This window comes from Pinus tabuliformis, chromosome X, assembly GCF_031772625.1.
Source record: "Pinus tabuliformis cultivar Carrire ecotype Pingquan chromosome X, CPIR1, whole genome shotgun sequence".
Lineage (NCBI taxonomy): Eukaryota > Viridiplantae > Streptophyta > Pinopsida > Pinales > Pinaceae > Pinus > Pinus tabuliformis.
Genome location: NC_142308.1, coordinates 1,659,019,229 through 1,659,045,735, shown reverse-complemented (window position 1 = coordinate 1,659,045,735; position 26,507 = coordinate 1,659,019,229). Strand labels below are relative to the sequence as shown.

At 38.7% G+C, this 26,507-nt stretch overlaps 1 pseudogene; it reads left to right on the top strand.

The window, feature by feature from the left end:
- The first annotated feature begins 20,459 nt into the window (after positions 1 to 20,459).
- LOC149146373 (alcohol dehydrogenase class-3-like) overlaps positions 20,460 to 26,507 on the top strand; it is a 38,662-nt pseudogene continuing 32,614 nt past the window's right edge.

Below are 26,507 nucleotides of genomic sequence, written 5' to 3'. Positions count from 1 at the left end.
GGCTGAGCGTCTTTATACATGTCATCTTGGAGCCTCTTCTCTACTTCTTCTTATAGAAGTTGGTCTTACTTCTGATCTTATAACATTCTGGATTTGATGTGCTACCTTCAATTTCCTTCAGCATGGAAGCCTTTACGAACCCATGACTACCAGAACCGACCAGCAATGGCGGTTGCTCCTATGTTTCATCTATGAAGAGCCGCGCGCAATGTTACATACAAGAATATCAAGTGGCTTCCACCATTTGAATTACTTCCCTCCCATGATGCGAATGGTCCATGCATTTCACTGGTTCAATGATTGCCGAGTTTGACAAGAATGATAAAAAAATTGATTTGGTGTCATGAGCAAGTGCTTTGGTAAATAATGAGCACCAACGAGCAACTTGTGTCGACCCCAGTGGCCTTTGGGTTGGCTTTGGAAAAGCAAGAGAGGAACAAGGTAGAAGCACCGATATGGGGAACAATGTGATATTCATCTCAAGAACTTGAAAATGAGAACGAAACGATGCTGCAATTCCCTTCATGCATGCTCCTTCCCACTACAATCACAACCACCTTGAGCATGGAACGAGCAAGCAAAATCCAATTCGGAGAAAATTTGGTGGAAAATTCAAGTTATAGGCTTGTGCGTCACGCGCACACCCAGTGCGCCGCGCCCCGTGGATGTGCCGCACCTGAGTAATTTTGCACTACAAAAATGAGCCCAGTGTGTCGCGCGGTCTATGTGCACCGTGCCTGCCTCCAATGCGCCGCACGCCAGTACAACATAAGATTTGGCTTCAAAACTTCGTTTATTTTGCTTCCTTGTTTTATCTTGGATGTCCAATCGCCTTGCACTCCCTCTATTGTCAAGTTATAACAATTCCTTTTTCTTAGTAGCAAATTCAATATAACCTTTTCATTGAAAAATAGCAGGTCTATAGTTACGAACCCTCCAAACCAAAAAGCCTTTGCTACATAGATATTGCGCTCTCATGTCAACTATGTTCATCCATGAGTTGCAAATGGTCTGAACATTAGGACCAACATATACACTGACCAAAGTCCTGTAAGGAGGTGGGCCATATATTTTGATGGCTGGTCTACATATAGCTCCATATAAAGAAGTACCATCACTTGCTGATATCTGAACTATCTCTGGAGATGAAAGTCATAACCTTTGTATGCGAGGTGTTGGAAATGGCAGCTCATATAAAGTCATCAACAACCTACCTTCTTCTAATGACCAAAGCAAGACCCTCGGTAAAGAGTTTAGGGAATCATGAATATCCACAAATATTTGCATCTGATGATCCAAGACCACTAAATGCCTTTCTTCTCCTTGAGTCAACCTTTTAGGCTTTTGAAGTGGAATCTTGATTGCATTGCTCCTCCACGTTCCCACTTTGGCTTTTTCATATATTTAGTGTGCAAATGAACTCTTGGACTGCAAACATGATATGTATGCCAAGAGTTTAACCCTTGATTTCAAAAACCAATTTGTCCTGTTGCAAACTTTGACACTTCACTTTGAAACTATGTTTTGCTTCTTTGTTTATCTTGGGCTAAATGTTTTGATTGTCGCTTGTCTTGCAGGGATGAATGGCCAGGAGCTTTGCCAAGGACCAGAGTTGCGCACGAAGAATCACAATATGAAGGAGCTTTTGAAAATCACATATTCATTACAAAAACCAATTTGACGATTTCTTCTTCAAAACAGAGTTTTGAAGAAGAATCATGATCGAGCATACTGGTGATGAAAACTCTGAAATGAAAACTTATTGGAGACATCTTCATGAGTTGTGGGCATTATTTGACATTTTGAAGACCAAACCCTAGATCTAGTGACTAAAATGACTCTTGCTGACCAAGATACCTTCTATGACTGTAAATCAACTTTGATGAACTTTGATAAATTTCGACCAACCCAGCAGGTACAACCATGAGGGAAACAGGTGAAGAGACCCTTCCGTCAGACATTGGCATGACCCTAATGGAATGTAAATGGAAGAGCTGAATGAGACATCTAAAAATGAAATGCAAAAGGAGTTTTGATCTCTGATGGAGGACTGACAAGACCGACTCTAATATTTGCTCCAATGGGGATGGTAGCTCCTTGGAGGTGCCAAGAACGACAGATCTCTGGAAGAGCTAGACAGTGCCTTTCGGCCATTGGGCTATGGAGTCCATTATTCCAACAAACCAACATGACTCAATTTATTGACTGGAACTTTGACTCAAATTAACCCAATGCAAACTGAAATGACTGAAAAAACTTGACACTAACAAACTAACTCAAAATACTAAGACCTGAACTTAAAACTTAAAGCTTGGTGGTAGTACATGACCACCTGTGTTTCTTACAAGACAATATACCATCAAACTATATCAAAATGCCAATGTAACTAATCAAGCAGATGCCTTCCTGACTGATTCTCCTAATTAGATCTCCTGGTCCACAATAAACACTGGTAACTGGGCATCCAAAAACATAATTGACCATGCTCTCCTTCATCAATGAACACTGCAATAATCACCTTCACTGCTGGCTGCAACAAATTTACCAGAGGATCTTGAAAAACATGAAGATTTACCTCCTACTGAAAGAGAAAAGTGTCTTTTTCTCTTGCTTCTGATTTTTCTTCATAAATAAGAGCACGTTCCTAGTCTTCAAAAAATTTTGAACAATTAGATGAGCAAATTTCCTCTTCAAAGAACGTTTCAAAACATGAGGCATATGAGGAAAAATCCGAAAGGGAATCCTGAATGGTCTGGTCTGCTGAAGTCTGAATATAGTTTTGATCATCTTCATATGATATGATAGCCAGATTCTCATTACATTCATCAATCATGAGAAAAGAAACTTCAAATGTTTCTTGAAACCCAACACGATCATTGCTATCATCTACCATAAATTCATCCAGAGAAACCTTTTTACTTACTTGAACAAAATTCGCATCTTGTTGTTCATGAGCTGACTGGATTACCTCTTCATGAAGGCTTTGTTCTGATGGCATGAGAACATTTGGATCCATAACTCTATCCTCTTCATTCTGGATGATCTCGACAGCAGCGTTCTCCTTCATGGGATTTAGTACAAGGTTTTCTTGGTCATCACAATCTGAATCTACATCTGAAATGGCTGTCTTAACATTATCACATTCTGAATTTGACACTTGACTTCTCTGCATGTTGTCTTCTTCTATGGACAGATTTGAAACGACACTTTCTCTTTCATCACATTCAGCCATATGGAAATCTTCAACCTACTGTTCTATAAAGCTACTTACAGGACTGTCATCATTTTCAAAGGAGGAAGAAGTTCTACCGTCACCTTCTTGACCATGTGCACACTGCAGATCTGCATTAACTTGAGCTGGAACATGACCGTTCAAGAGTTGATCTATCTTGTCTTCAGATAATACTTTTTGTTTTCTCTTGCTCAAACAGTGATTGTATTCATTAATTTCAAGTGAAGGAGTGTACAACTTTTCCTCATACTGTTGATCCATTTCATGTAATTCCTGTCGACTGTCAAGATGAAAAACTCCTTCATCTTCCACCGTACTGAACTCTTGATCATGCTGCAAAGTTTCCTGAGCATCTTGATGGGACTCCTCTAGTTTCTCTTCATGTTGGTGAAATGGATTCTCGTATAGAGCCTCCATGATCTCATCATCCATGAAATTATCATCCTCATAATACTTTTCAAGACTTTCAATAAAGCCATAAGCATGCTTACAACAGTCTTGAACTAAATGTAATGATGGATAAGAGTCTTTATATCTTTCAATGAACATGGCATGAAAATCCTTTAAACAGTAAATACAGGCAGGCGGAAAATTTTCATACCAAGATTGGGCTTCACCTTTCAGAGTGGCCAGGAATATTTTCATCAAGCAATCTTCAGGAAAATCAACCTTCAACTTGCGAATATGCATGTGAAATCAAACTAGATGTAAAGAAATGTCCTTCCTACCATCATCTTTAAACGTAGGCAAATTCTTTGACCAATCTACCTTCGGAATTTTATTTGGGAAACCTGGAATGTGATCTCGGCTCATGGGAGCGTATCGTCTTGCAGCTCGTTCCATCTTGACAATCTCAAAGCTACTTATCTCTCTGCAGTGGAGTCACCATGAAGCACCAATTGCTGGATTCTTCAGTGAATGGAGTTGCCAGGTGAATGATTTCAGCCTTCTTATGTCTGATCATTGTCCACCATCAACAATCAGCTCCGAACTTGAGATATGTACTAGGGCAAGACAATCTACAAGCAAACCATTTTGTTCCCCAGTATGGTCGCCACTATGTTAGAGCCTAAATCTGCCTTAGGTTGAAGGAAAGCAAAATTCAGGATAACCACAAACCACGCTCAGTCTGGTAGCTAGCCCTACCAGAACTGGAGAGGGCTCTCTCCGGGTCACGCTCAGTGAAGAATAAATAATATGGTTTGAGATGACTTAAAAGGAATACTGATTTTAGGCTAGTAAATAGATATGAAAAAGAGGCAATTTTTTGAATGACTGAATTTTCTGGGCTGTGTGGGACCAAAGGACCGCATGAGCTGGGAAATTAAATCGAAGACACAGAATAGTTCATGAGGCAAGATAGGCAGGAAGTTTAGCAATCAGATTTAAATAATATGGAGTGGGAAGTTTGTTGAGGGGGCTAAAAAGGGCATATGTGATGAATCCTTTTCAGACAGAAGAAAACACACAGAACATGAATGCTTTTCCAAGGCAGAGCAATAAAATGGATTCTACCTTTCTCACTAAAAAAACATTCAAATGGAAATGATCATGAATGAACTCTAAACATAACAAGATACGTATGAAACAGAGAACAAACACATTGCTAAACCCATACCACAGGGATCTCCTGAATCAGAGATGCATCATTCTACTAATCTCCTAGCCAAAAACTGTACAATGAAAATGCTGGGTTTTTTCTCCACGCTATTCCCAGAAATTCCAACCCTTACAAATGATTTTTCAATACCATAAATAGACTCCATCTGTGGGAAAACAGATTGACCAAAAAAAAAAGGGACTGCTTAATCATCATTAACGAATAGAAGCTGAAATGCCAATCATCTGTTCTGAGGATAAGCAGTGTTACATTTTCCTGGTCAAATCCTATTCCTTTGCTAAAATTTTGAGCCTAGAATCGCGTAGTTGTTGATTTTATGCCAAAAAACTCTATTTCTTTAATGCCACTTGGCACATTCTTGCACAATCACCTTCAAATTTCTGGAGATGCGTTTACCACTTTACACATATGTTCTTTAAATCTAAAGATAATTCGAATGCCCAAGTATAGCAATTACTTCCACCTGTCATGACATTTTCAAGCATTGTTGGAGGATGGTTGTCGGCATTGTTTGTTGGAACAGGCTTTTTGAACTATAAATAAGATGCAGAAACAATATCATAGATTAATCCAACTGAGGGTGTCTAGATGCAGGCGAATTTGTCATGAGGATACCTCACTTTCGAATTTCCACCAACATCATATTTTCGTTCTGCCAACAAGATTGATCCTGGCTGAGCATCTTTATACATGTCATCTTGGAGCCTCTGCTCTACTTCTTCTTATAGAAGTTGGTCTTACTTCTGATCTTATAACATTCTGGATTTGATGTTCTACCTTCAATTTTCCTTCAGCATGGAAGTCTTTACAAACCCACAACTACCAGAACCAACCGGCAATGCCGGTTGCTCCTATGTTTCATCAATGAAGAGCCGCGTGCAATGTTACATACAAGAATATCAAGTGGCTTCCACCATTTCAATTACTTCCTTCCCATGATGTGAATGGTCCATGTGTTTCACTGGTACAATGATTTCCGAGTTTGACAGGAATGATAAACGAATTGATTTGGTGTCATGAGCAAGTGCTTTGGTAAATAATGAGCACCAATGAGAAACTTGAGTTGACCCCAGTGGCCTTTGGGTTGGCTTTGGAAAAGCACGAGAGGAGCAAGGTAGAAGCAACAAAATGGGGAACAATGTGATATTCATCTCAAGAACTTGAAAATGAGAACAACATGATGTTGCAGTTCCCTTTATGCCTGCTCCTTCCCACTGCAACCACAACCACCTTGAGCATGGAACGAGCAAGCAAAATCCAGTTCAGAGAAAATTTGGTGGAAAATTCAAGTTACAGGCTTGTGCACCACGCCCCGTGGATGCGCCACACCTGAGTAATTTTTCACTGCGAAAATGAGCCCAGTGCGCCATGCCTACCTCTAATGCGCCGCGCGCCAGTCCAACATAAGATTTGGCTTCAAAACTTCATTTATTTTGCTTCCTTGTTTTATCTTGGATGTCCAATCGCCTTTCACTCCTTCTATTGTCAAGTTATAACAATTCATTTTTCTTAGTAGCAAATTCAATATAACCTTTTCATTGAAAAATAACAGGTCTATAGTTACGAACCCTCCAAACCAAAAAGCCTTTGCTGCATAGATATTGGGCTCTCATGTCAACTGTGTTCATCCATGAGTTGCAAACGGTCTGAACATTAGGACCACCATATACACTGACCAAAGTCCTGTAAGGAGGTTGGCCATGTATTTCGATGGCTGGTCTACATATAGATCCATATAAAGAAGTACCATCACTTGTTGATATCTAAACTATCTCTGGAGCTGAAAGTCGTAACCTTTGTATGCGAGGTGTTGGAAATGGCAGCTCATATAAAATCATCAACAACCTACCTTCTTCTAATGAACAAAGCAAGACCCTCGATAAAGATTTCAGGGAATCATGAATATCCACAAATCTTTACATCTCATGATCCAAGACCACTGAATGCCTTTCTTCTCCTTGAGTCAACCTTTTAGGCTTTTGAAGTGGAATCTTGATTGTGTTGCTCCTCCATGTTCCCACTTTCGCTTTTTCATATATTTAGTGTGCAAATGAACTCTTGGAACACAAACATGATATGTATGCCAAGGGTTTAACCCTTGATTTCAAAAACCAATTTGTCCTGTTGCAAACTTTGACACTTCACTTTGAAACTTTGCTTTGCTTCTTTGTTGCTCTTGGGCTAAATGTTTTGATTGTCGCTTGTCTTGCAGGGATGAATGGCCTAGAGCTTTGCCAAGGACCAGAGTTGCGCACGAAGAATTTCACAATATGAAGGAGCTTTTGAAAATCACATATTCATTACAAAAACCAAGTTGACGATTTCTTCTTCAAAACAAAGTTTTGAAGAAGAATCATGATTGAGCATACTGGTGATGAAAACTCTGAAATGAAAACTTATTGGAGACATCTTCATGACCTGTGGGAGTTATTTGACATTCTGAAGACCAAATCCTAGATCTAGTGACTGAAATGACTCTTGCTGACCAAGATACCTTCTATGACTGTAAATCAACTTTGATGAACTTTGATAAATTTCGACCAACCCAGCAGGTACAACCATGAGGGAAACAGGTGAAGAGACCCTTCTGTCAGACATTGGCATGACCCTAATGGAATGTAAATGGAAGAGCTGAATGAGACACCTAAAAATGAAATGAAAAAAGAGTTTTGATCTCTGACGGAGGACTGACAAGACCAACTCTAAAAGCAGGAGCATTAGTTAAGCCAAAAGGCATAACCAACCATTCATACAATCCTTGCTTTGTCTTGAAATCAATCTTCCATGCATCTTGTTCTACAACTCTGACCTGATGATAGCCACTTCACAATTCTAACTTGGAAAAGTAAACTACTTCTTTTAATTGATCTAATAAATCATCAATATGAGGAAGAGGATAATGATTCTTGATCGCTATTTTATTTAGTGCTCTATAATCAATGCACATTCTCCATGAACCATCTTTCTTTCTCACCAACATGATTGGAGATCCACATGGTGATGTGCTTGGTCATATAAACCATTTATCGAGCAACTCTTGTATCTTCTTCTTTATGTTTGCATTCTCTAAAGTTGATAGCCTGTACATTCCCATGTTATGTAATGGAGCATCTTGGTGCAAAAAATATCATGTACTATTTCCCACTTGGGTGGTAGACCTTTAGGTTCTTGAAATAGAACATCATATTCTGAAACAACTTTGACTAAATCAGCTTTCTGTTTAGAATCACAACCTTCAAATGCATTGGATTTATCAAGATCCTTTGCCTTTACAACCATTAGTAAAAATTTCTTACTTGAATTCACAATTATTTTCATCTGTCTTGAATTTATGAGAGAATAATTAACTTTGAGTTTATGAGCTCTTACAATATATTCTATTCCATCTTTAGTGGGTTGATACTTATTCTTAGCTCTATAGAAAATAACTTTTCTATCATACAAGTATGGACTCCCCAAAACAATACCACATATATCCAATGGAACTATATCTAACTCAACCTCATCTACAAATGTTGATCCAATAGCAAACCTAAGTTTACATTGTCTCGTTACTTGTAGCTTTGTTTTATCACACACCCAACCTAATGGATATGACTTCTCATGAGGTTTTGTTTGTAATCCCAACTTCTTTACAATTGTTTCAGAAATCAAATTTACTTGTGATCCACTATCAAATAAAGTATCAATCTTATTATTCTTGGAAATTACTCTAATACAAAAAAGCTTATTTCTTTCCCTCTCATTATTTTCATTATCAACAGATTGTGTAGAATTACTTGTGGATGCTTCAGAATCTTTACCTTTAATACCTATGGCTGTAATTGTTGTTTCATCACCTGAATATGATCCCAAGTCCTTCTGAATAGCAGCAACATTCTTTCTCTCATTTCCACCAAATTTCTTAGGTTTCAGTTATGGATGCAAAAACTAGCAGTGTGCCTCATCGTGTCCTTCTTTCTTACATTGAGTGCATGAAGGTTTATCCTTCGTTATAGTCTTTGATTTCCTCTCCTTCCATTTCAGTTTCTTATTTTCCTTTCTCTTGCTTACAGAGTATTTAGATGATCCCCCAATCTCTGGGTTTACATTATTACATCTAGCTTCTAGATGTGTGGCTTGAACTGATACATCATCTAAGCTAGTGGGATTAAACATGAGAATAGTATGCTTTAAATAGCTATGAAGAACACCTATATACTTCAATAAAGTCTCAAGTGAATCTAATGATATACCTAGTGTTAAACTCTCTTTCTAAATTCCTGAGTATAACTCTATACACTTTGACCCTTCAATTGACGAAGAGTTTTCCAACTCATCATTGCCTGTTGCATATAATCTAAAGTATAGAATTGCCTTTTTATAGCAGAAAAAAATTCACTCCAGGTAGAAATGATTTTACCATGTTTTTGCAGATCAGATTGTGTCTTGCCTTCCCACCATAATAGTGCATTTCCACCAAGTTGAAGGCTAGCCAGCTGAATCTTCTTCCTTTCTGAATCAACGTTCTGTACCCTACAATATACATTAATTTGTCTTATCCAATTATCTAGATTTTTTGCATTGAGTTCTCCATCATAAATTGGCAAATCAAACTTCACATCTAATTTGATTAAGGAAGTTTTCTTCTTCTTCTTAGAAGAGCAAGAAGATGATGATGATGAGGATGATGATGGAGGTGATGGTGGAGGAGATGGTGGAGGACTCATTCCTCCTTTTCCTTTGCCTTCTGGAGGGGCAACTAGAAAAGGTTCCTCTACTCCTTTGTCTAGTTTAGGTATTGAAGTGCTTCCACCTCGACCCTTCTTAAATTCCATATACGTTTCTTCCACCATGGTTTGTAGTGTCTTAAAAATCTCTATAAATTGAGATTTTGATCCCAATAGAGCTTCTTTTGCCATCCTGCTCTGAGAATAGACTCTTCCAATCTCTGGATTAGCCTCAACAAGTTCTCCTCCTCCTAGTCTGAGCTTTAATATAGTTAGCATTCAAAATCCAGCACAAGCTTGTCTAACCTTAACAAAACCAAAACCAACTTATTTGATCCCACTTGATCCGAAATGGATACTAAATCAAGAATAAAAGGTATTACAGACTCATGTGCAAGAATGCCTATATTATTTAATGCAACAGATCGAAGAGATTGCGAATAATATAGATAATGAACATTTATAAAACATAATACACACATAAACACAGTCAAAATAATAAAGGAGTTCACCAGACCCCTGGCTACGTCTCCTGGTCTAGCTTTTAGTGTCAACCTCTATATTGTGTCTTCAAGAACAGAGTTTATAGGTGTGAGCTCAATCAGAGCCATAACACAACAACAGTGATATTACACAGGGATTTCACTCGAGAACCTCGAGTCTAAAGAGTGCACAGACTCTCCCTCTTATTGCCTCTGATCAACTGTTCGTAGCTGTAAGTTTTCTTTGACTCTCTGTCTTGATCTGTCTCTGGTCTCTAATTTTATCTTGATTTGTCTTTGATCTCTAACTCCGTCTCTATTTTGTTATGGGATGGCTTTTTTTAAGCCTATCGGCCTTGTCTGTTCACCTTCCCTCTTTGGGCTCTCTGTCTTCCTCTTTTGTCCGTTCACCTTCCCTTCAGCAATAGACACGTCTTGTTAAGAAAAAATTCTTAAGGCACAAGAACTCCTTTGTATTTTGATTTTATAACGGAAATACACCAAAACACAGAAAAACCCGGCAAAACACCATATATCAAATTTCAAATTTTATAGTGCTGCATCTATAATCCTCTCGGGTCCGTGTTTTATCATTGTCGTAAGCCCACCATTGATCTGCCTTTAATTCGACAGTTCGCATCCAACCCGAAACATCAAGTAGTCCACTCAATCTCCACTGTTGATCCATGATCTCTCAATCCAATGGCTGACAGCCATTTCGGGTGGCCTACTTGCATGGGGATTACCCACCCAAAAAAGCAGTTTTCTATCTCCTACAACGTCCTATGTGTTGGCTAGTCTATGGAATCGGGTGGAGCCTCTCCAATATTTCTTACTGCCTGAAGCCCGCTCGAAATACCGCTTACCACGGAACTCAAATTCTTCACTATTTTATTTCATAACTCCTTCGGGTCTGCCTGTGTCAAGTCCTCCTTTTAGGAATCTGCGATGTGATCTCTTCCATTGATCTCTTTCACCCATCCAACTGCTACAATGGAAGTGCTCGTCGCGAGTATTTAAGTTATGGGTCCGAATTCTTCTCCCTTGGTTCATTGTGATGCGATAAAGCGATCATCGCATATCGCTTAAGCCTGCCATCATGTGTTAAGTCCTCCCTTTAGTTCCATGCGATGCAATATTGGTAGTTGATTTGGATCATTGATCTGCGTGCTCGATCAACGGTTCATGTTGTTTCTCTTGTATCACTATTACATTTTTCTTAAGGCTAAGGCCCGTTAACACTGGTTGGCTTTCTCTGATGTGATATCAATGCTTTATTGTTGCAATTTAACCCCAATACTGTTTTCTTTGGTTTTAACATATTTGAAGACTTTTAAAAGGGTTGTTTAAGATCCATTTTGGATCAGGTGGAGCAGCATCTGTAGTTGTAGAAATTTCTTAATGTTCCACTAATTTGTTAGGTGCTTCTATTTTAGTTATAACCATGGGTGATGAAGAATTCTCTGTTAAATGTTTCTCTTCAGTGAGGTTTTCATTGTCTACCTGCCCCTGTTTCCCTTCATCATCTTTTGAGAAGATCTTTCATCCAGATCTTAACTGCAACTCATTACATTCAAAGGGAGTAGAGTCATACTGCAGATTTTCTTCAAGTTCCACATATTGGACATGTCTATTATTAAGATTAGGATTTGGTTGGGTAGGTAGTTGAGGGAAAAAATGGAGGTGGAAAATTTGGGGGTAATTGTAGAGGAGATTGCAATGGTGCTTGTGACAAAGGTAGTGACCGGACGGATGGGTTGGCTGGTCCCATAGGGAACTACCAATTTTGGGGCCACATTGGTCCCTATGTGGAAGAATTTGCCCAATGGGACTGGTAGGGGTTATTTGAACAATTTTTCGATGGGGGTTTAGGATATTGTTGATTAGGCCACAAAGGTCCAGCCAACTGCTAATGTTCCCATGGTGGTGTAGAGTATCATTGGGATTTCCAAAAAGGTTGTTGCCACTGTGATCCATGAGTTTGTTGTTGGATATACTGTCTAGAATGAAACAAAGTAGGATCTTGAATCATACATGTAGGGCATGTTTTCCACTGTTGTCGTTGCACCATAAGATATTCCAACTCAGGATCTTCTTCTGCCTCTTTGAACATAAATTTCAATCGTGGGAGCGAGGGGCAGTGTTCTATGGAGTGATATTTGGCACATATGGCACATATTTCGACTGCATCCAGTGGACACTCTTTGCGACTGTGCTTCTTTCGACAATGAGGGAAAAAATGGATAAAGCTTGTTCTGCCTCTGCTTGTTTCTATTTTACCTACAAGAAATATAATTGTGTAGTTAATGTACTCAAAATATCAGTTTTAAAGTCTTGCACGAGATTACCAATCTCTGTGCAAGTCACCCCTCCTCCTGTAGTTCTACTAGTTCTATTGAGGGGGTCCCGAACTCTGGATTTGGCTCGTGTACTTCCTCACGAGCACTTGATACAAAAATTTACAATGTCATTATATTATTCCTTAGAAATATCACCTTTTCATATTAGATTAAATGTCTCTATCCATTCATCTTTCATTCCTCTAATAAAACTAGTTTTCAGGACTTCTCTAGGTAGAGTGGTATAAGATGATCTTTGCAAATTGCATTGGAATATTTCGAAATATTATTATAATCTCTCCCCTTGGTTGCTAGAACTTCACAATGCACAAAATCCCAGCCTCTCTTGACATCTAAAACTGTGCAGTTGGATCTCCTAGTGTCCATTCCCTCACCCTGACCCCATTGGCTCAAAAATCTGCGCAGTCTTGTCCTTCAGGCCTCCCTAAGCTGTGCACTGCACATTCTCAGAGTTCAATATCTTCCCCCAGACCACTAGAACTACACAGTCACTGAGTCCCTCTTCGCAGTCAGTCCCAGGCTTAGTTGATGGATCAAAATGCATCATCTTAGACTAGGGGGATTTCAGATTGATGCCATCTCGTCATTAGTGAATTGCAGGAATAGGTACACTATCATGTCATGGAAATATGATGGATAAGGAGAAGAAGGATGGAATCATGCCTAAAGACTCTCTTGTAGCTAAACTCACAAGTTGATTAATCGAGAGAAAGAAAAGGGACAAAAGTTTGTGACCACCATCCAAGATTAAATATCATTGAAGATTCTACATCACTAAGCCATGCAGAGGTGAAGAGAAAGCATATTCAAGAATACATCCAATACTTAGCAACAACATTGACTTGACATTGCCACATCATCAAGTAGCCCATGTTAATAGTGTCATGTCATGTGTGGTCATATTCCACATCACTATTGTGGACCATGTATATTGTATTCAAATGTATTGTAAAGTGGAAGCCCAAAGGACACACATGAAATGTATAGAGTCATGTAAGTTGAAAATTCATAAGAAGTCAAATAGTCATAAGGGTAGTTAAAGAGTCACCCTTGGTTATATATACTCCCTCATTGTATTAGCAAATGACTTTTCACCTTGGCTCCTCCCGCAAGGCATTAGATAGATCAGCTAGTTCTTTTAGGAGAAAGGAGTGGCTCCAATTCTCCACTATTGGGGTTAGTGATGTACATTATAAACATGTGTCTTGGAAATTTTACTTAATAATAGAAGTCTTCAAGGCCAACACGTTCTTCATGCATGGACTATGAATGTTTGTAAGACTATTTTGCAAATGTTTGTATTTCATGTTTTCTTTCACATGTGCTAATATAGTTGAACTATTTCGGTTATTTTAGTACTTAACTCATTGAGAATGTGTTGTAATGGTTTTTATTGTTGTCCCATTCTTGTGGACTATTCTATGGGATATTAGACAGACCTTTCTATATTTGTTAGTTGTAACGACCATCACATCTACTGTGGACTATTTCGCTAGATGTTAGATGGACCCTTCTGGTTCATGTATGTCCCTTCTTGGGTGGTACTATTAACTCTCACCTAGAGGCTCACTTTTCTCCCCCTCTACAGTAGAAGAACCTTGACATAGTTGCAACTGAACACTCACTAGGAACACCTTGCTTTTCAAAGATACCTTTGCACCCATCTCTCTTGCTAAAATTTAGAGCCAAGGAAAATCTTTAAGAATTCATAAACTGGGCCTTTATACTGGATTGGACTCCTACACCAAATGGTGTGAGGTCTAATTGGGATTTCACATCGGGGAGATCCCTTGATTGTTGGTGGGTCCATCACCGTCAATATTTCTGGTGCTAGAAGGAGGGTAGTCAATATTTTATGGTTGATAACCCCACTGACCCCATCATCTAATCTTTTGGTTAAGAAAAAAACATCCATTGTACCTCCTCTACTCAAGCTTCTGAAGTTGGTGACTCTTCTCAGCCTAATCTTGAATGTGAAATTCTGTATGATTAGATTCAGGCCATTTTCTCTATAACCCGTCAATTTGAAAAAGCTATTGGATTGATCGTGGGAGTAATCAACCTTCTATATTCTTTGAAGAAGAACAATACCACCCCTAGAGAGATAATAGTTTCTACTCGTGAAGATGTGGTTCTTTGCACTCTTGAAGATTTAGAAGACTCTGTGGAAAGACAAGAAGAGCCTCCACTCTTTCACTATGGTGATGGAGACAACATTCTACTCTCAGACACAATTTTTTGTGGGTTAGGCAGATAAGAGGAAGATGAAGAAGAGCCATTAGATTATGACAAAGAAGAGAGGACAACGAAGAAGAAGACATGGAAGACCAAAATCTGGACTTGGTGACTTAGGGCCCACTTGCACTTCCAGGTGTTTTACACAAGATGCTAAAACATTCAGAGAATCTCTTAATGAAGTATGACCCTGATAAAACGTGAAGGTTGAAGACCGCTTGGACAATTTTTACCTACATCTGCAAACACTTGAGGTACATTACGATAATGTTGCATGTGGATTCTTTCCATGTACCTTGGATGGTAGAGCAGCTGTATGGTATCACAACCTTCCTCCGAACTCCATCCAAAATTTGGGGGGTTTAAGAAGATCTTATGTTGGAAGGTATAAACGCTACAATATTGGCTCTAGTCCATAATTGAGCATTCTACTACAATTGCTAGCTTACTCCTAACCTCTGCGATCCCAGCCTCAGCCTACTTTTATGTGATCTCGTCCTCCCTATGCATGCACAACAATCTCCATTATATAGCAAAAATGCTGCTCTAATTAAATGGATCAATGGTTACATAGAATATTAATTTAGGATTTTCTAGTTAATACAAATTAATTAAAATCGGAGCAAGCAGATTTGCTTCCAATTTTGAATTGAATATCGGCTTCTAGAAATGATTCGATTCTCAAAAATGTGATGTACACGTTCAAATCTCGACCTGGAGTCCATAGTTTTCGTCCCCCTCGCTTCCTTCCTGCTCTGATATATATAAAAACTCCATTTAAATTGAATTCCCAGATGAATTTACAATTTTGGAAGAGATCACAAAAATCTGGGTTTGTTGTGATTTTACACAAATTGGTGATGAAAAGTTGGCTTGATATCTTGAACCATAATGTATTTTGGTAAACTATTCATATACAACCTAATTGGCCATATTTTTGATAAATACCATTCCTTTCAATTTTATGATTCAACTCCATCTCCTCAGAAAGTGTGCCCAAATTTGGTTGTATGGATATTTTACAAATCTGAGATTTACCTTATTTTTATACGAATCTGCCACAAAGACCTCTTCGTATCTCCCAAACCATGATGAATTTTAGAAATCTGTTTGAGGCTTAGTCAATTTTCTATATTGTGACCAAAACCCATGTTCCATAATTTCTCTATTCGCCTTCACCTGCACGTAAATCAAGGAGGAAGTTGGCAGTTTGAAATTTGTTGCAAATTTGGGCAGAGTTCTTGATTTGCTTCTAGAAACCAACTTGGATTCATTCCAAGTCATTTGGATGTGTTCAAAAATAATTTTTAACAAAAACCTTTCTCAAATTTTCCCAAAAATGTGTCGATATATGAAAGCCCCAAATTGAATATTCTCGTACTCTACTTGTAGCAACTAGTTCAATTGACTTGTGGAGACTTTCAGCAATGGAACCTTGCGACAAACGGACTAAGAAAAATTGTCATTAGTAAATAATAGAAAATTTATCTTTTATAATGCCAAACTCAAATCTGTACTCAAATGTGTTTCAGGAATCATTCCTGCACTGTTGGTACGAAAACTGCTAGTACATGACCTATTCACCTGCCACCAAGAAAGCATATTATTATTGACATTATTAAACAAAACACTCTTCAAATTAACTAAACAATAAGAATTCTTAATTCAACAACGTTTTCCTCTGAATGCCTCTAGCTAACAGCATAATAGCATAGAAAGGATAATAATGATTAAAAGCACTAGTCACAAGCATATAATTATTTGATAAAAATTGTAAAATTCTAGGCAAAAGGCAAGTCAACATCTCCTCATTCTAATATTCTTGCACATCCTCATACAAGCCAAACGTTTAGACTATAAAACTATGAAAGAATGCAGGGAAAATGTTTGAAGATCAAACTATGCTTCGACAAATGTCAGTAAAAATTTCAGAAACGATGAAGATGCCTGGTATTTTAAAGCATTCATTAGCCTGCAACATAAATATTACAATACCAGTTGAAACCATGTGTAGCATACCAAGGGGGGGTAGTATGGAGTACAGAGGGAGGTACCCAAGGGAATAATTAATAATGGGATGGGCTATAGTTAATTGGTAATCCCATGGTATTAGATATATGGTATTAAGAGAACCATGGTAATGACCCATGGTATTGTATGTATGAGGCCTATATAGAGGCTAAAGACTCCCCATTTAGATATGTCAAGGATTATTGTATTGGCAAGAATATGGCTTGTGGAGTTTTCTCCTTCCTTAAGGAGTGATTGTATGGTGTTGCCCTACCTCAAGGGTTTGATCAATAAAGAGAAGCATTTTCTATATTTTGTGTTTGTAATTCTCTTAAGATTATTTACAGTTATTGGGTTTATTTCGATTTTCATATATTTCTGGTTCATATCTATAACACCATGTTACAGCTCTAATGAAAGTATGGATTGTAGGAATGTAACAAGATCAGGTACAAAAAGTAGACATTATGGAGAAAAGAGTATTGCACATACCTGTTGTCTTGTTGCAAATGAACTCCCTATTTTGTTTCTGCCCAGAGTCTTATGATAAAAATCAAGTTTTTACTAAAAATGTACAATTTCAAGAAGACTACGAAAATATTTTGCACCTACTATGGAAATCGTGTACCTTAGACTATGTAGCATGTATTTAGAGGCAACCACAATCAATACACATGGTTGTCAATCAACACCTTGTGAGTAGTCATCACTAAGTAATTAATCACTCTAATTACCATGAAAATTAAAGTGAGTTATGATACCAGAACAAGGGAAATACAAATTGAGCATTATGACACTTTCCTGGACCAATCAACAACCTCTTTATTGAGCATTCTAAATTTCGTTGTCATCTAGATGCAAAACTGAATTTCTCCTTAACTAGCACAAAGAACTACCTTCACTAAGGGTAACTGAAAATATATATCTCAGACAAAAACTAATTAGAGTGATTAATCATGGTTACTTTTGCAAAATCATAAGGTGTTAGAGTGAATCGTACTCAACAAGATTTGTCACAGATGTGTGTGTTAGCTACTAATATGGATTAAAAGCAGTTTCAGCTGCAATGCTTTAAAAATCAAAACCCTAATAGTATTATTGTAACATCTTTTATTCATGGCACTAATGTATTCTCCTACCCTAAAAGGAAGAAGACTCCTTTTTAAGTATAGGAGTACTTCCAATGCATCCACGTGTACAACAGAAGGACAATTATACTCATGTTCAAATTCAAAACGTATATACGAGAAAATACCAAAACATGAGGTACCAGCTGCACTAACTGATGTGATGCTACAAATTGTCGAATGATAAAGGAGGAGTGGATATCAACAGTCATTTAGAACCAGGATTCTATGGGATCCATATACTCTTGGTTACTTGATTCATGGGCAACATCCAGCGCATTATGCAAATCCTCCACTTTTTCTTGTTTATCCTCTAAAGTACAAGCCAAATCAGATATATGTTCTACTTCTAATGGCTTCTCCTCATCATGCATGATCCATAGCTTCTTGGCCTCCTTAGGAATATCTTCTCTTCCAGCGGAATAGACCTTTCTCTGATTGATGCAAAAATGTGATCTTTCTATGAAGTAGAGACCCTAACTAATGCTAGAATTTGAGATAATTCTTGGAATAGCATCACACTTCCTGATATTTTCTTGCTAGCTCGAAAGTCTTGTTAGCACCAAACTTGAAATCTTCGTTTACTCGAACAACCAAACTTTGGATTGACCCAAACAAAAGTGGATCCATGGCTCTTCATTCACGTCTTACTATCATCTCCGCCCTCTAGTTGCCCTCTCATGGTAAAAGTGGGAAAAATATAAATCAATTAATCTCAATTCCAGTAAAGAAAACAACCACACTTTGCAGTAAGGAAAATCACTCATTTTCAATAAAGAAATCACTCATTTGCAAAAAAGAAAAGCTGGCTTGTGAGCTTTCTAGCAATACCGTCCAGTATACTTTAGCAAGCAAGGGGAATCACATTAATTTAAAATTTAGTTGCTAAAGAAAGGAAAAAGTATAACAAATCGTGAGGCCTTATCCTACAATGCCTCCCTAGCAACGGTGCCAAAATGTTGGAAGGTATAAATGCTACAATGCTGGCTCCAGTCCATAATTGATCATTCTACTACAATCGCTACCTTACTCCCAACCTCTGTGATCCAATCCTTAGCTTACTTCTATGTGATCTCGTCCTCCCTATGTGTGCACAACAATCTCCATTATATAGCAACAATTTTTCTCTAATTAAATGGATCGATCGTTACATAGAATATTAATTTAGGATTTTCTGGTTAATACAAATTAATTAAAGTCAGAGCAAGCAGATTTGCTTCCAATTTTGAATTGAATATCAGCTTCTAGAAATTATTCGCTTCTCAAAAATACAATATACAGGTTCAAATATTGATCTGGAGTCCGCATTTTTCAGTCCCCCTTGCTTCCTTCCTGCTCTGGTATATATACAAATTCCATCTAAATTGAATTCCCAAATGAATTTGTAATTTTGGAAGAGATCACAAAAATTTGGGTTTGTTGTGATTTTACACAAATTGGTGATGAAGAGTTGGCTTGATCTCCTCAACCATAATGTATTTTGGTAAACTGTTCATATGGAACCTAATTGGCCATATTTTTGAAAAATCCCATGTCTTGCAATTTTCTGATTCAACTCCATCTCCTCAGAAAGCGTGCCCAAAGTTGGTTGTTTGGATATTTTACAAATTTGAGTTTTACCTGATTTTTATACAAATCTGCCTCAAATACCTCTTCGTATCTCCCAAACCATGATGAATTTTAGAAATTTGTTTGAGTCTTAGTCAATTTTCTATACTGGGACCAAAACCCATGTTCCATAATTTCTCTATTCGCCTTCACCTACACGTAAATCGAGGAGGAAGTTGGCAGTTTGAAATTTGTTGCAAATTTGGGCAGAGTTCTTGATTTGCTTCCAGAAACCCACATGTGCAACCTGGGTTCATTCCAAGTCATTTGGATGTGTTCAAACATCATTTTCAACAAAAACCTTTCTCAAATTTTCCCGAAAATGTGTCGATATATGAAATCCCCAAATCGAATATTCTCGTACTTTACTTGTAGCAACTAGTTCAATTGACTTTTGGAGAATTTTGGCAATGGAACCTTGCGAAAAATGGACTTAGAAAAACCGTCATTAGTAAATCATATCAAATTCATCTTTAATAATTCCAAAATCAAATCCGTACTCAAATGTGTTTCAAGAAGCATTCCTGCATTGCTGGTACGAAAATTGCTAGTACATGACCTATTCACCTACAACCAAGAAAGCATATTATTATTGACATTATTAAACAAAACACTCTTCAAATTAAATAAACAAGAAGAATTCTTAATTCAACATTTTTTGCCTCTAAATGCCTCTAGCTAACATCATAATATCATAGAAAGGATATTAATGATTAAAGCACTAGTCAAAAGCATAGAATTATTTGATAAAATATGTAAAAATCAGGGCAAAAAGGCAACTCAACATATTCCTTGAAGAATTTGTTGATGATAAGAGCCCCGTCATGTTATTGAAATACCTTGGTAATCTTAAGATGGAGAAAAAGGAAAAAGTAAAAGATTTCAATCAGAGGTTCAATTGCCTCTTGAACAAATTTTCTGAAAACACGAAACCTCTTGACTTCATCACCATAGATTACTACACGTATGCCTTGCCAACAAGCATTCGCAGTTTGTAAAGCGAACTGTGAAACAAACATTAACATAAAATTATGAAGTGGTTATCTCTGTTGAGAAGGAATTGCGCGCAATCGCAATGATCTTAGATGAAGAACCAACAAAGGACTCCAAGGACATAGATAAGAGGTCTCGGGCCTCTGTGAGTAGTGCCACAGAGAAAGAACCATTTGATTTTGAAAGCTTGACCTGTCATTTCAAGTCTCTGTCGAATGATATGGAAGATCTCAAACATAGGTCAAGCGAGACCATTGTGAGAAACAAGCCTCCTAGATTCAACCTATTTAGAAGGACTGCAACTTTTAGCGGTAGCAACAACCAACCGACAAAGTTTGTGCAGAGCTCCAACGTTGTCTTGAACATTGAAAAATTGGGCACAAATCAATATTATTTGTGTTATCAAGAACATCATTCAGAGAAAACGTGCCCACAGTGGAATCAAGCCATGAGCATGCTTGCTACACATCTTGTCAATGTGGTAATTGCTGAAGAACATTTTGAGCTTGTAGAAGAAAAGGAAGAAGTTGTTGCAGCTGATGAAACTCCAAGTGTCAGACATGTGGTAAATATGTTCAACTGTATACTCATAGCCTAAAAGAGTACTGTCGATAAGTAACCTCCAAGTGACAGTATGAACGAGAGGCAGACCAACCAGAAGCCAAGGGCCAACCACTACAGTTGAGTTGCCAAAGCAGAAATTGAAAGAAAATATGTTAAGGAAAATCAACCCACTAGTCAACTCAGCGTAGGACACTCAGAGCATGTCTACGAAAAAAATCTCAGTGAAAAGTGTTTCCATGAGTAGTAAGGACAAAACCATCACTTTGAAAACCACAAACCAAGTTACATCCCCAGACACTTTGGTCATTCTTCCCGCTATGGAATACAACATAGTTGAAGACATGAAGAACGTTCATGAAAACATTTCAATGTTTAAATTATAAAATATCACAAGCCAGCGGGACATCCTCTTACGGGCACTTGGGCAGACGTCCACATGTAATGCTACCTATTCAGGCAAGGGATCGGGCAAGTCTCCTGGTCCTCCCGAATTTGTACTTAATGAATTAATGATGGATGTGAATACACTCTGCCTGTTATCACCCCAAGAAACTCTCCTAGTTTGTATATCAGAGATGCTCGGGAACATTACAAACTCAACAAAAATGTTGGAAAATGGTGGATGAATGAAAGAAATGCTGCATATTCAAGCCAGATAACCACTTCTACTGTGCTTGACCCCAGACATGGGTGAACACCCCCAAACTACAAGGCTTTAGACCACCAATTACTCACAGTTTGAGGATAAGGTGATAATGGAGAAGACTGACCACACCAGTAGATGCACAAGATCCTGTGATGGCCGGCTGCAACCAATTAAAAGGTCTGTAAATCTGTTTTCTAATACACAAACAGGATGACAGCTCTCCGGCACTAAAAGAACATAAACCTGCATACAAATTCAATGATGCATACTAAATCCTAACACAGAGGTGGGATGACAGCACCTCTAATACTAAAATTAACAGCACATGAATAAATGCAAGACAGGCACAGCCTGGAACAAGAAGAAGAAGTGGACAGTGAGCAATTAACAACAAAAGAAGCTTACATTAGCTGAAAATGAATACCAGACGTTGCAGGTATCATAGCAGTTACAATCTCTAGAAGTTGAACCTTACAGCAAAATAACACTCATCAAACTCATTACATCTTGTTTTTCAATATATATAGAATTTTCTCACACAATGGTTGTGCTAGGCTATGCGTGGAGGTGTCTTAACTCACCACCAACCACATTTACAGTTAGATATGGGTCTTCAGCTACAATCTTAATGTTTTAATGGATAGAATGACATTTACTGGTACTTTGATGTCCTTTCTGAGCATATGGGATGGAATGCTCCATGTCTGATTTATATTTTGATCTGCTTGAAGCCATACTTCTTATCCTTGACCATAGTTTCTTTGAATGTAGGTAGCTGAGGAATTAATGTGCACATAGCTGGATTATCACTCCCTTCTTTGTGTGAATGAGTCAAGCCAAAAACATTGAAAAACACCTTGAAAATGGACGTAGGGCAGAGAATGAATGATGGTCGTTAGATGGTTCAGACAGATGGCTGAGATCGGGCTGCATAGGTGATCGGAATTCATATGCGGATGAAAGAGTTTGGGCCGTTGGATCAAGCGAATTAACGGTGGAGATTTGATTTGCGAAGGCTATCGGGAGGCATGTGAACAGATGAATGATGGCCGTTGGATCGTGGCAGGAATGATCCAACGGCTGACGGGAGATGGAGTTGACAACTGGTTAACGGGCTGGGATCCAGGTACAGTGGGGGGAAGTGGTTTCCCCACACCGCCTTTGGGCAGAGGGCGGTTTACGTAAAATCGGGAGTGATCCAGTTATATGACGACGTGTGGCTGATGGGATGGCGGGGAAACCGCTTTCCTCGCTGCCTAACAAACGAGCGGTTCACGGGAGCGGGGTTTGCGTATGGCGTTGGATCAAGCGATGGATCATCGGATGGTCACGGATTAATGCTCATGTTCGTTGGCTGATGTGAAAGGGACGGGCGGGCCTGGGCTATGGATTATATTATACGCATGGTGTTATAAGCGTTAAAACTATAATGTCGGGGTAAACGAATAATAAGTTTTTATATGGGTTTTAATAGAAATAAAACAAAAATGCCCAAAAGCCATGAGAAATAGATTAATGCAGGGCTTTTGTAATGTTTAAAACAAAATTCGTGGGCAGTTTGGGAAAAAGGGTTTAAAGGGGTTTAAATGGGTTTTCTTAAGAGATTAAGGGGTAATGAATGGGAATAAGGAGGATGAAAGGGAAGAAGAAATCCACTGCTGAAAACCTCTTGAAAGCATAGCTAGCACTACCAAACCTGCTTTTAACCCTTAAACATTGAATCTGTAGCAGAGCTAACACTGGCTCCTTTTGGAGATGAGATCCTCCCTGTGAGGTCTCAAGAACCTGTAGATCAATGCCTTTCCAGCTGAAAACCAATTAGCAAAATTCCTAGTGTTCCATTGGGCATGGAGTCTACTTCATTTGCACTAAAACTGATAAAAACAAAATATTTATATCCTTTAAGGCCAAATACCTTAAATCATATAAATTTTCAGAAAACACCCATTAACTGGGCCGTCAAAAACTGGTTCTCCTCCCATACTTTTCAGTATGAAGGTGTTGTTCCCTGAATCTATGAAATGATGAAAGGACTTGTCCAGAAAGCATCAAACTTCCTATGATTGCCTTTCTTTTCTTTTAGTGCATCCCATTTCAAAACCAAGTCACCAATCTGAAAATTATCTGCTTTTTCCTTTTTGTCAAAGGCTTCCTTGATGCTTCTCTGATGTGTTGTAGCCTTTTCAACCATTTGTTCTCTAATCTGATGCAACTCTATTAAATCGAGTGATTCTCTTTGCCATATCTTCTTCCTCATCCTTGTTGTAGGGAAAAGTATCCGACTCGGATGACCCTAACCCACTCTAAGGGTGACAGTTCCTTAGCAACAACTGTAAAACAAACTACTAAAGGTTTACTTCTTTATGAAAGCAAAAGAGGATGGAAAAAGCACTAACCGTTGCCTTGCGCTTAATGTCGAATCCAAACTCTCCTCTTTGGCCGCTTGCTCCTAGCTCTTTGTCCTTCTGCTCGCCCAGCTGCAATGAGATCCTGCACAATGACAAAGAAGGAAACTACAAGAGGCATGCAATCATAACTGGTTCATGGATTAGTGTAAACCAAACATGCAATCATCACAATACATAATTGAAACAAGAGCACATAGAAGAACCTCAATAGCTTTTATTAATGAAGAAATAAAGGTTCTGAGAGGATTACAACCATTGCAGGTTCCAACCCAGCAACACCTCCCAGCAGAAAGAATTGCTCTTCTTCACCTCTCTCAAACAATCACCCAATAACTCAAGAATGAAACCAACAGCATATCATTACTTTGCACAAAATTCCAGCCCCCTGAGCTCATAGGAGAGAGCTCAATATATAGATGAATTGAGAAAGGATGAGTCAGCTTGCAACTGATGTGTAGCTGCCTTGTGTCCTCTCTCTCTTCAGTTAATCTTCAGTTGATCTTTAGTTCTTGAGTCCACTTGGTCAACCTTGCTTCCACTTGGAGAAACAAAGCCTCTGACTCATCACAAGGCGAAATACCTGACCCAAGTGTCATTTTTGGAAGATTCCAAAGCAATGACTCACTGTGCCACATGTCCAAACTCGCCCAATGCAGGTGGGCTTTGTTCTACCTGCTTTGCAACGCAAGTACACCATGGAGCAGTTGTGTTTCAGCGCAGAAGCCTAGTGGAGCACCTGCTTTGATTTCAGGATTGCTTGTTTTTGAGTGTTTTCAGGTGGAGAACTGATCTGAGGGCTATTGGTTTGCTGACCTTGTTCCTCTAGGGGTAGGAACATCATGTTTAGGGAACTTTGGATCCCTTGGATTATTGACAATTCATGCTTATTGCTGTAAGGCACAAAATTGTCTATAACAGATGCCCCCTAAAGTATGAGGTCGTTTATCGGGTGAAATGCTTTATTGAGAGGATCCGAAGTTCATTCAATCTGCTGAGAAGTGTCCTGTAATAAGATACAATACAATACATTATTTTTCATACATTTTTCATGATCTAGCTGAGGCGGGCATTCCCATGCTCAGCTTTATAAATACATTTTGGTACATAGAACAGACGATCGTCTGATGTAGACTGATATTCCTCTGCCGAAATTATCATCCTTTGAGAAGGATGATCATCTGCTGTAATGATGTACATATCAAATGTCTTTATGTCCTGAATATATATCGCAGCCCGGATGGATGAAACTAGATCCGGGGTCTTCAAACTCTTCCGATCTTCACTCGATGTACAAGTCGATCCATGTGAGAATTTCTTGAAGTCGAACATGAAAAGACATCGCTTGATTACCGGTCAATGATGTAAACCGTTAACAAGCGCGAGAGGAATCACCGATAAGGATGATGACCCTCAAGGTACGGCAGTACAATCTACATGGTGGGAATAAAGGACTTGGCGTCGACCACCATGCAAAATCTTCTGGTCGAAGGTCATTGATGTATACCTGTCGCCGGAAGTGAGAAACTTGCCATTGAGGCATGCAAGCTTCAAAGTACTGAGGGGGGTGTTCCTAGATCAACTCCTTGGATAATGAGCTGATGTCGACAAGGAGCGATCCGTCAAAGGAGGGCCTTAATGAATCCCACATCAGTGACACGGAACGGAGCTAGTGATTATGATGAGGTGAAAACAAACTGTGATGTATGATTCAGGGTGGCGGTCATGAAGTGGATGAAGGATAATGTATGGCAGTGGGTGGAACACGGTTGACTCTTTACAGAACCACATCTCTTGAACATATAACGACACTGATGTGATGGATTGGTAGCATTACCCCAATGGTGGATGGTGTGGCGAGGACCATGATTCTGCGACCGGTGAATGAAACAACCCAACCCGATGTGCTACGGAGGACAAAGTGTCATGTTCAAGAGCGACTTGCTACCATTAATGCTGTGAGGTTCTCCCAATTTTTCCCCAGTCATTGCTGACCAGTACCTCTTTATTTTTGTCAAGCTTGAGGAGGATAACATATGCTTGTTCTATAACTTGCCCTTCGGGCAAGCCCATCGCTATGTTTTAACGAGCCTAGCGATAGGGAAACTCGTTCTCGTCTAAAGACAAGTTTGTCGCTATTTAATCATTTTAACGAGTCTAACGACAAGGAAAACTCGGTCCTTTTCATTTTTAGAGAGTCTGAAAAGGTACGAAAAGTTAACTCCAAAATTCCTTTTTCGTCATCTAATCCCTTAAGTCCGAAAAAGTTTAAAACAATACAAAAGGGATGAATTTTCGGTTGCTTTAACGAGCCAAACAAACAAGCGCTCGATCTTTTTGTGCAATAATCCCTCAGGTCCAAAAAGATTAAAATCTAGAGGAGGGATAGCTTTCCGGTCGCTTTAACGAGCTGGAAGGCCAAAACTCGGCAAACTTTTCATATTTTACGAGTCAGTGAAAAGAGCTCAAAGAAGACTCGTCTTTTGAGGAACGAGTGATGAACAGGGATAGCAGC